The following is a 12,607-nucleotide window of genomic DNA, read 5'->3' on the forward strand; positions in this document are numbered from 1 at the left end:
AAAATTAGTTGTTATATTCTAAAGGCTAGTAAGTTTATCTCTACATCTACTTCTTTGATGTCAGGGTTTGATTCCTAATCTTGTTCTAAAAATCTACCACATTGATTAATTCGAAACAAATCTACAATATTTCTTCCTATATAATTATCACCTAAAAAAAATTCCAATTAAAAAAAATCTATTTTCCTTTTTACCATTATTTTTAAATATCTCACAATGTATAGCTTTTTAATCAGAATTACATCCATAAAACTACTCCCTAATGATCCCACAAGATTCTCATGTCTGCATTCCTCATTCTCTACAAATAAACCCCTGCGACGTTCATAATCCATGTGGTCATGTCATTTATTTTAACTTTCACATTACTCAAATTAAAGTGGTATATCCCCCATTGGATCTTGATGAATTTAATTTATAGTAAAAGAAAAATACCATGAGTTATTTTCTTAGATCTCTCCTCTTTTATTTTTATTTTATAAATATCAATAATTCTTTTCTTAAGTTTTTGATGATGATGATGATGGTGGTTAACGTCCGCTGAGACCAAATTGGTCTATCGGACCTATAATTTTCTTAGTTCTTAATTGTCTGGATTCTCATCTTTCTTGGTGAGATTGGCACTGTAGCTTTTTTTTTTTTTTTTTTCTCTACGATCTTCCAACTTCCTTTATCTTGCATCTCCTTCATCTCTTCTGGTTCCTGGGACATTAGTCTTAGCTTCGCGATCTGTTGTGTTTGTCCTTTTGATGATAGTCAGAGAAGAAGTTTGGTCTGGGAGATCTGCTTTTCTGTCAAATGAATATTTATTTTGTGCAGTATTCGAATACTCATAACTGTTGATGCTTAAGGGGTTGTTGAGTTCACTTTTTTGCTGTTGGGTGGGACTTTCCCCATGCTTGTCTTGAGAGTTGTTTCTTTCTTTCCTGATTTCTTGTGATTCAGAGTTTTCTGGAGAGTATTCTTCCTTGATGACAGTGTAATGTTATTTTTTTTCTCCTTCCCACCATGTAGATCTGTGGTGATTCTTTCTATCAGAATTTTTCTGGGAGGCTTTTGGGAAATTTTTGGCTAGATGGTCTGTCTCAAAGCAAGATCGACATCTGAAGAGGACACTTTCATAATCAAGTTTCTAGTTCCACACATAGTCTTTACTTGTTAGGTTTATTTCTGCTCGGAATCCTGCGGGGAAGTCCATTTCCACACAGATGCGTGCATAGGTGGTTCTGGCATATTCCTCTGTTTCTAGGCACCTGTAGTAAAATTTCCCAATTGCATTTCCAATGGCTTTTAGCAAGGAGAAATTCCAGAGATGCAAGGGTAGGTTTGGCAATCTCACCCAAACTGGTGCTAAGGTTATGGCTGTTGTTGAGGGATCGCATGAAGGGTTCCATGGCTTCATGAATAGGCCTGAGTTTTCCCAAAACCAAGGGCCAAAATCTAGAATACTTTGTCTGCTTTCAGGGTTTTCAAAATCTACTATAAAGAAACCCCTAGCACAGGGGTAGATATTAATTTCATCAGAAATGACAGGCTTCCATACCTTTGAGATCAAACTATTGAGAGTTGTTAGCCGTGGCCAAAAACCATTGAACCAGCAGATTAGGGCACTTTCAGAAAACTTCAAAGCCTCATCGAGTGAGGCCTGGACCACCTGGACAGTGGGAGCTGGGGCTCCACTGATGATATAAGTAGGAGCTTGGCCCCCAGAGGTAGATGGAACTAAGCCAACATCTATCTTCGCGAAGCTGGGAGCCATCTGGATCAAGGCTGATCAATGATTCCCAAGCTTATGTATGCCCTTGTGGAAGAATGAAAAAACCCTGCGAAAGAATGAGAACCTGAGAATGTACATCGTGTAAAGATGCAGAAGAGTATCTTCCACGTGAAAGTGTCCTCTTCGTTTCCCTCTTTATCGCTTAGAAGTTGTGCCCGCTATCGAAAAATACTATTAAACAGATCCACCGAAGATTGTCGGGGCTGCATTGGACCAACAACGGCCTGCAAATGAACACTGTTAAGGACAAAAAGAAGAAATAAAATGGATGCCAATGAGATCGTGATCGAGTGAGGCCTGGATGTTGATGAGATCGTTATCAAGTGAGGGCTTTTTTTGCATTGAGACTCAGCGAAAACAAACCATACAGTTGCGAAAAGATCTATGAAATCGAAATAGATCTCATTCACTAGTGAAGTATGCAAGCCCAGAGAATGATCATGTGCTTAAAACATACTTGTTAAATAGATCCACCGAAGATTTTCATGGCTGTATTAGACCAACAATGACCTGTAGAAGAATGTGGAAAAATGCTAACCTGTGGAAGAATGCGAACCATAAGATTATATGACACGATAATCATTCTCAGAATTCGACATTATAACAAATTTTCTTCCAATCATGATATTTCAAATGCAAATAGTTGAAGGTTAGCACTAAGATAATATTATGATGATGTATTTTTATTTTTGTAACTTTTAGTACCTTTCTTACAACCACGTCTAGCCTGAGTTATCATATTTATAATTAGTTCAATAGTGTTACTTGTAATTTAGCACTTTATTACTATGTCTTTGGTATTAAAAAGTTTTTCTTTGGCCATTGATCTAATTTCTGTAATGGAAAACAACAACTAAAAAACCTATAAATATTCTGTAATGGCAAGCAACAACTAAAAAACCTATAAATATAACTTGCTTCTTTTATTAGTTAAAACCTCAATAACTTAACAAAAAAAATTAAAAATTATATTTCTTTTAATTATTATTAAATTTTTTTCCTTATCTATATATATATATATATATATATATATCTATATATATATATATATATATATATATATATATATATATATATATATATATATATAGATATAGATATATATATATATATATATATATATATATATATATATATATATATATATATAATTTTTCATATTCTTTTTTTTGCTAATGCAAGAGTCGGACCTTCAATTTCATTAATCAACAAATAAAGTACATAAAATACATCACTTCTCACATGGTTGTTGACCATGGAGAGACCCCATCAAAACCTGAAACTGGGCTCAAAGCACAAGCCCCCCTCCCTACAACCAAACCTTACATCTCTCAAAAGAAAATTACAAGAGTCTGGATACAGACCCGAAAAGAAACAACAGTTGCAAAAATATAAAGGTTTCGCATCCACCCGACTTCTTAACCCGTGAATCAGTGGCCAGAGTGATAAGTCTCTTGACACCAAGGACACACGCTTCCCACCAAATCCTAACTTGCCTCTTTAATCTCAACCGTTGAACCTCTCCGTTTGATCCAACGGCTATGGACAATATCGCTATGATAAGTAGCACACCATTTACCACAAGGACCCGCAGACATGCACGATCAATCTCATCCGTTGATCTACTTTGTGAGATCCAACAGTTGAGACTAATATCGCACCCACCTACATTCGCGAACATTAGGGTACAATGAGGGTGGTATTCCTCCCGACCCCACCGCCACGTGGAGCACACTGAGTGGAATCGCTCCCGAAAAGGAAATACCGCTTCCCGCTTGTGAGGGCCGTGATCATCGGAAAACCACTCAGGTCATGGTAAAGTGAGCTAGATGGTAAAACCTCTGGTTTAGCAACCTCCGAGTGTCCCCGGCTCCTGACCATTCGCTGCGTCAACTCTCCTTGACCCGATGTGTATTGAAGTAGTGGCCATCCTTCCTATTATCCACAAAACCAATTCATCCTCACTGTTGCCACTGGAAACTACAGTGAACATATTAACCTAGGATTCGCCGGTTGACCACTACAAGCCACTCTCAAAAGACCCAACTGTGAGCAAACCTCTAAACAAACAACTGCTAGTCAGTTGTACCTGCCTCCATGGCTCTTTTAAGGAACATTGTCTTATCTTCATCTGCTTGGTTTGGACACTCCATTTTTAATCTATTTCGAGGGAGATCTTTCTAGTTCATCACCACCCTATTATCTGTGCAGATCACTCCTTGATTGGCAAGCAAATCAGCCAGTTTATTGTCCTTTCTTCGCACATGTGCAAAACTAACTGTTCTCAAGCTCTGTAGGTGACTCTGAATCCGTTGAAAGACTTGGATCAGCCTCCAGTTTTTTTAGGCTTTTCCGATTTTGTTCCCCAACTTATTCTCTTGACCGAGTTAATGATTAACTCGGAATCAGCTTCAATGATCTTATTTTGGAGGGTTTCCTAAACCAGGAACTCAAGGCATTGTTCCATGGCCATTAACTCCACCATGTTGTTGGTGGATTTTCCTAAGTGACAATGGAAGATAAACATAATACTTCCATTATCATCCCTTAACACCCCTCCATGGCTAGCCGTGCCCGGATTACCTTTAGTAGCACCATAAATGTTGAATTTCAGAAAACCCTTAGGGGGGGGGGATGCCAGAAATCTAGCTCGGGATCTAAAATTGAAACTTTCCTGAGTAAGTCCTGAGGAACAAATCCCTGCAACTCTAGCTTATAGAGAATCCTCCAATCTATTCTAGAAGGGGGATTCATATGGATATTTCGAACTATAGTGCCAATCATTTCCTTAATCTGTTTTAGGATCAGATCATAGAGATAATGGGAAGATTTCTTAACACTCTTGAAGATTCTATTGTTCCTTTCTTTCCAAACATTCCAAATAATGAAGCTTGGTGTAAGTGCCCAAGATGAACTCAAAACTTCATTATCCGAAAAGTTCCTTCTCCAATTGGTGAGGGTATTGAAAAGACTTCCAATGTCTCTATCAGATTATTGGAAGATAGAGGCAAAAGAATCCCATAATTTGGAAGTGAAAATGCAGTTGTTGAGAATGTGCTCCATTGTCTCCTCTTGAGCTTCACAGAGCTGGCATCTGGAAGGCCCCAGGACACCCCTCTTCCTAATGTTATCCCAGGTCAAAATTTTCCTGTGCAGTACCAACCACATAAAAAGTTTAATTTTCATCCAACCTTGATGCTTCCATAGGTTTTGCCAAATCCTATCTGGAGCATGGAAATCTAGTTCAAGGAGTATGAGTTTAGCTTCCTTGAGATTATAGGTCCCCTCGTTATTGTTGCCCCATCTTAGCTGGTCAAGCCCCTTTGAAACTATTATTTTCCTTTGTTCTAACATTTTCATCAGTCTTTCAGCCTTAGCTTTTAGGGGACTCTCATAATTTCTGAGATAAAATTTCCTCCAGTTTCTCCATTTCCCTAAACTATTGTTTTGATCCCAAAAATCCTTAACCTTGGTCAGCTCCTTAGTATCTGTCTTTGCTTTGAGGTCCTCCAAATCCTCCTTTAACATAATAGGTTCTTGTTGCCATCTATCCTCCCAGAATAAGGCTAAGTCTCCCTCTCTAATTTCCCAGAAGTTGTTATCTTGAATTAAGCCTCTGTTTTCCCAGGCTTTATTCCAAATATGTGATCCTCTTATATTACCATCCATCCTTATGTGGTCATTATCTAGCCAAGAGCTTGCATATTTTTCTTTCCAAATGATAGCCCAATGTGCCTCTGGTTCTTTTATCCATCGCCACCATAATTTTTCCCCTAAAACCTTGCTTAGAATCTCAGGATCATCCAATCCAAGACCCCCATGGTTTTTGGGTTTGCAGATTTTTTCCCAGGCAACTAAGGCCCATTTCTTCTTTTCTTCCCCCTTGCCCCAAAGAAAGTCTCTTTGTATGTTTCTCATTTGATGCAGGACTCCTTTAGGAGTAGGGATAGCTGAAAGCATAAAGACTGGGATTGATTGTAGTACAACCTTTGTGAGGACTAACCTGCCAGCCAAGTTTAATGATCTCATAGTCCATTTCCTGGTTTTGTCTTGTAATTTATTAATCATCGGCTCCCAGATGCTCTTGTGTAACGGTTTAGCAGTTAGAGGAACTCCCAGATATTTTGAGGGGAGAGAATCTCTTTGAAAGCCCAGAATTCTAGATATGTTCCTCTGAATAGCAATGTTAGTATTGAAGAAAAAAATCTTAGATTTGGAAAGATTAACTTCCATACCTGAAGCCATGGCAAAGTCACTGACGATTTGTTTATACACAAGAGCTTCTTTGACTGTGGGGATTCCTTGCAGCATGGTGTCATCCACAAATTGTTGATGATTCAAGGCCTGTCCATTTTCAGAGAGTTGGAGATCCTTGATTTTACCAACTTCTTTTGCATGCTTGATAGACCTACCCAATCCTTCCATCATGACGATGAAGAGAAAGGGAGAGAGTGGGTCACCCTGCCTAAGGCCTTTGGAAGGAATGAAAGTCTCTGAAGGAGAACCATTGACTAGAATTGAAAAACTGGAAGAAGTCACCAAAGCCAGGATCCATCTTACCCAATTGTGGTCAAACCCTAAAGCAATAAGAACTTTCCTGATATACATACAATTCAACTTATCATAAGCTTTGGCTATGTCCAATTGCATGATCATTCTAGCCTTTCTCTTGCTAGTACGAGAATGCACCACTTCATGTGCTTGAATGATGTTATTAAGGATTTTCCTTTCTTCCACATATCTAGATTGTTCCCCCGAAACTAGTGAAGGATGGGTTTGAGTCTATTTACAACAACTTTTGATATTATCTTGTAAACCACATTGCAAAAAGCTATAGGTCTGAACCCATCATGGGTTTGAACCAACTCCTATTTAGGGATCAGAGCTATAAAAGAGGTATTTGGCGCCTTCAAAATGGTTATGTTCATTCTGGAATCTTCCACTACATGCAGAATGTCCTGTTTGACAATATTCCAGCAAGCTTTGAAGAAGTCAACATTGAAACCATCCAGGCTTGGCACCTTACCATTCTGCATTTCTTTGAGTACCCCACTAACCTCCTCTTCAGTCACTGGCCTCTAAAGGTTGACATTATCCTCTCTGGATACCATCCTGGGTATATGCTTAGTGAAGTCCCAGATGTAGTGTTCTCTATCATAACATGTTTCCTGTGCTATGTTTCGAAAGTGCTGAACTAAAACTTCTTCTATTTCTTCATGAGAATTGAGAAGATTTCCTCTTTCATCCTTGATCAAAGAAATTCTGTTATGAGCTTTGTTTGCCATGGTGGATTTGTGAAAAAATATAGTATTACGTTCACCTTCTTTTAGCCACTGAACTGTAGATTTTTGTCTCCAAAATATTTCCTCTTGTTTGCATAAATTATCCTAGTTTTGATGATATTTGATGACTTGATCACCTCTGACTTTATCATGGCCCTCCGTGATAAGGGCTTGGTTGAGTTCCTACATTTTACCTTCAATAGTTTTTTTCTCTTCAAAGATATTGCCAAATTCATTCTTGTTCCATTCTTTAAGCCGGAGCTTGATGTGTTTTAGTCTTTTATGAAGAAGGAACATTCTAGTACCCGGAATGTTTAAATCTTTTGACCACCATTTGGCCATGTTGTTGATGAAATTTGGGTGGGAAAGCCAGATGTTCTTAAATCGAAAAGGTTTGTTCCTGGGGGTACCAATTCCCTGAACCTCCAATTGTACCAGCCAGTGATCTGAGCCTCCAAAGGGGAGAACTCTTGCTACAATTTCCTTGTCATTGAGCATAAGATCCTCTGAGATTATGAATCTGTCTAATTTTGAGGCCACCTGAGACTCTCCTCTTTTATTGTTCCAAGTAAAGATTCCATTACTTGTTACAATGTCCACAAGCTTCATCTTATCGATAAAGGTTTGAAAAGCCAAAGAGTCTTTGCCTAGAACTCTAGTTCCCCCCTTTTTTTCCGTAAGTGATTTGATCATGTTGAAATGACCCCCCAGGATCTAGGGTATTCCTGCATGTCTGTCTCTAAGATTCTCCAGAGAGTTTAGAAGCCTGAGTTTGTCATCCATTCTTTGAGGGCCATAAACATTCGTTACCAGGTAGGTTTCCTTGTCTCCCACAGGTTGAATTACTATAGATAAATAATCCCTAGATGCCTCCGCATCTATTAAGCCAATTTTTTGTGGGTTCCAAAGAGTGAGAATACCTCCTGCTGTATTCTCTGCTTTGACTTCCAGAAACTCAAATCTATTGAGCCATTTACTATGGATATCTCTTATCTTCTAGATGGAACACTTAGTTTCCTGGATGAAAATCACATCTGGAGCTGCTTGTTTCATTTTATTACTCAGTAATCTTTGTTTTCTTTTACTACCTAGACCCCTAATATTCCAAGAAGTGAACTTCATTATTAAATATTAGTAAAGGAGTAACTGGATAGGTCTTTCATCTTACCTGAATCTATCATTAGCTTTCCACATTCCATCAACAACTCATTCTTCTTTTTTCTGCCCCTTTTCTTTCCTGGGTTTTTGGGTGCTAGTCCTACTGTGTTTTTCATCGTTTTCACTCCTTTGTTGCCCTACCTATCTTTGTATCTTTGTCTGTCCACCCCTTTAGTCTGGGTTTTCCATAAAAACAGCTACTGAACTCTATTGAACTCCTCTGTAGGTAATGAGTCTAACCCTTCTTTGGTTCCTTGATTCAAGAAACCTTCCAAATCTAGGTTCTCTTTCTCAAGAATTTCCTGGAGTTCATGGTCCTCCATTTCCATCTCACTTTGGGTCATTTCTTGGTCCATCTCCTGTTCTGCATCACTCATCATAAATTCTTTCTGTTTGTTATTATCTTGTATTTGTTCACTGTCTTCTACTTTCTCCTCCTCCACTGGACTTCCTTCCTTTGCCTTATCTGTTTCTATTGAACCTTCATCTACTTCGAGGACTTGAAACATGTTCTGGCTAGCTTGTTGCCCTGCTGATTTATGTGTTTTTGGTCCTCTTTTGCCTCCTTTTCCTTTATGTTCCACCTTGAAGAAGCTTTCTGAATCCTTCATTGTGTCAGTTTTGTTTTTGTTCTCTATTTTACTGAGAGGGCAGTCTCTGAACAGGTGTCCATGCTCATGACATTTCCAACATTTGAATGGAATATGTTCATAATCTACTGTTTGTGTCCATTCTTCATCAAAAACTTCCAAAATAACCTCGTTCGGCAGAGCTCCAGAGAGATCCATCTCCACACATATTCTAGCAAAGGAAGTATACTTTCCCCTTCTAGTGGCCTCAGAAACTTTGACAAAACATCCTAACTTATTTCCTATGGCGGATAGAGATTTCGTTTTCCAGTAATCAAGAGGTAGAGAATAGAGTCTTACCCAAACCGGGACCGATGTAAAAGTTTCGTGTTCTGGAACAAAATTCATAATCCAAGGTCGCATATAGAGGCCTGTTGCAACATAAAAGTAGGGCCCTTCTTCAAACACTCTGTCCTTATCTTCAATATTTGCAAAAACTACAGTGAAAAAACCCTTAGACCCAAGATGTAGGTCAATGCTACCTTTTGGTTTCCAATGGTATTTAATCCACGTTTGTAAGGATTTTTCAGTGGGCCATAAACCCATGAATTTACAAATGATTGCATATGTTTGCATGTGATCCCTGTGTGCCTGCAGCGCCGGATCATTTAAAATGACCCTGGGTGTTACCGCCGCTTTGGGTTTGCATGGTCCCATGTGTGCTTTGTCTTTTGTTCCTTGCTCCTTGTCTTCTTCCTTATTTTCCTTTGCATCATTATGCTTCCTTAACTTAGTTCCCTCCTTTTCTTCTTCACTGATTTTTTCCCTTTCTTCTGAAGGCTCTCTGTCATTTTCCATTGGTTTTTTCCCTTGCTGGCCACAACCTACTTGTAGGAGGGAGTGAAGCTCCCTCCTTTGTGTCCTTCCATGGAGAACAACCTCTGTAATACTCTGAAACCTTAGTTTTTCGTCCTGCTTCGTTCGCCCTTCCAATAATTTTCCATATTTATTAACATAACTATTATTAAAATAATAAATTTTAATTTCAATATATTCCTTTAATACAACCTTAATAAATTAAAGTTAACTTCTTGTTTTTTATATGAAATTTTATTTAGCAATTAATCAAATAATTCATAAATTGTAATGTAGGTTCATATATTTGAATAAATTAAGGTTAACTTCCTATTTTTTATATGAAATTTTATTTAGTAATTAATCAAATAGTTCATTCATTGAATCTAATTGGAGCTAGTTCCAATTTGAAATTAATTTCAAGAGCAATTTTAATTTTTAAGACTATAATATCAAATAAAAACTACTTTAATTTGAGATTAACTGACCTAGATCCATCTTAACCCTAGATCTATCAAGCGCCGAGAGGGATCCAATCTTTCGAGGTGCAAACTTTTTTTCTAGTGCAAAACTTGAGGAAAGGTTTGCGCCTTGAGAGATTGGATCCCTCTCAGCACTTGATAGTTATAGGGTTAATATGGATATAGGTTGGTTATATAATACTATATAATATCTATATTTGTATTTGTGTCTCTTTGTTACTCCCTCTCTCTATCTCACCCCCAAATATACACACACACTCTCTCCATGTCTTACCCTTCTCTATCTATCTCTCTCTTCCCCTTCTCTCCCTCTCTATCTATATCCTTCTCTTTATTCACTCCTGCTCTCCTCTCTCCCTCACTCTCTCTCCATGACTCCCTTTTCATTCCCTCTCTCTCCACCTTTAGCCCTCTATATAATACACACACTCTCTCTCCCTCTCTTACCCTTCTCTGTCTATCTCTCTCTTCCCCTTCTCTCCCTCTCTATCTATATCCTTCTCTCTATTCACTCCCACTCTCGTCTCTCCCTCACTCTCTCTCCATGACTCCCTTGTCATCCCCTCTATCTCTCCACCTTTACCCCTCTATGTTTTTCTTGTTCCCTCCCTCTCCTGCCCCCTTCAATTCCATCTCTCTTTCCTCATCTCTATCCCTTATCTCCCACCTCCCACTATCTCTCCCCCCAAATCACTCACTCACTCTCTCTCTCTCTCGCTCTTCCGTCAAACTCTATCACTATATCCCCCCCTCCCCGTCCTTCTCCATCTCTATGTCTCCATCTCTCTCCCTTCCCCTTCTCTCCCTATCTCTATCCTCTCCTCTTCTTTATCTTCCCAGCTCTCCTCTCTCCCTAACTCTCTCTCTATCTCTCCCTTCTCACTCCTCTCTCTCTCCACCTCTATCTCTCTATGTCTTTGTTATTTCCTCCCTCTCTCTCCCACTCCAACTCCATCTCTCTCTCTCTCTCTCTTCCTTCCTCTCACTCCCTCTCTCCCACCTCACTCCCTCTCTCCCACCTCACTCTCTCTCCCCCCCATCACTCTCTCTTTCTCTCTCTCTCCGCCCTCCAAATTTTTCATTATCTCCCTCCCTCTCTTCGCCCCCTCCCCAACTCTCTCTTAAATTTGATCACATTGTATTATGTTTAAGAAATTATCTAAATTAAAAAACTTAACTAGCTATAAAATATTAAACCTATATTTTGGATCAATCATGTCAAAGAAAATAAAATAATGAAAAACTTTAAAATATTGTGCACTATATTCAATCTATTATAATTAGTCAATTTTATTGCTCTCATCCCTTGGATCCTTAGCTAAGATGGATATATATCTATATATATATATATATATATATATATATATATATATATATATATATATATATAAGGAACTGACATAGATCCATCTTAGCTTAATTTTATTAAAACCTTAATTTAATTTCTATGGGAATATTTTTAGTAGTGGTTAGGATAGAGGGTTTATATATATCTCAAATTGTAACATTTTCCCTTTTAGAATCACTTAAAAAAATGTTGTAAAATTAAATTAAAATAAAATATTTTTACTATGAAATAAGTTATGTTTTTTTTGCATTTGGTATTGATAAGCCATGGTATTGGCCATGGTATTGTAACAAAGCGGATTTACAAGTTAATATTATCCATAATGTGTGAATATCCATGGTTAATAATCTTGTCATATTGTTATAAAATATTTTGGTTGTAAAATAAGTTATATTTTTTGGACTTGTAGTATTGATAAGCCATGGTATTGGCCGATGGTATTGTAAAGAAACCTATTCACAAGTTAATAACAAACTCAAAATATAATAAATTGAATTTTATTATTTTAATTAATTTAACTTTTTATTATTAATTGATAATCCATGGTATTGACCCATTGTAACAAAGCCTATTCACAAGTTAATAACAAAATCAAAATATAGCAAATTGAATTTAATTATTTAGATTAATTTAACTTTTTATTATGAATTGAGGCCATATTTAAATGTTTACACTCATCCCAATATCATTTTTAACTTCTTCTTCTTTTTAATTTAGCGTCTTATGCAAAAATAACAAATTCTTATTAAAAATAAATCATTTAACCCAATTGCAATTTATATATTTTATTTTATATTATAAATATTTCTTTTATTTTTTCCATTATAAATATTTCTTTTCTTTTTCATTTCCAATTTAGCGCTAGGTTCAAATAAAATATTCACAGATTACAACATCACATTGTAGCACTGCATTTTTCTCTACCTTGTTGATATTTGCATGGAAATGCTAGAAGAAGGAAGACCATCAACATGATCTATGAATTTTATGGGATTCGAACCCTAGATGGAGTTTGCATGGGAAACACCTTAGGATAGCATCAATGATTAGATGAAGGAAGGGAAAGGTCATTGGGCGTGGAGATTTTGTCCATTTGTACATGGGTATGAATTTGGACTCTCGAGAGTTCTTCCTTT

This window comes from Pinus tabuliformis, chromosome 7 (genome assembly GCF_031772625.1).
Source record: "Pinus tabuliformis cultivar Carrire ecotype Pingquan chromosome 7, CPIR1, whole genome shotgun sequence".
NCBI lineage: Eukaryota > Viridiplantae > Streptophyta > Pinopsida > Pinales > Pinaceae > Pinus > Pinus tabuliformis.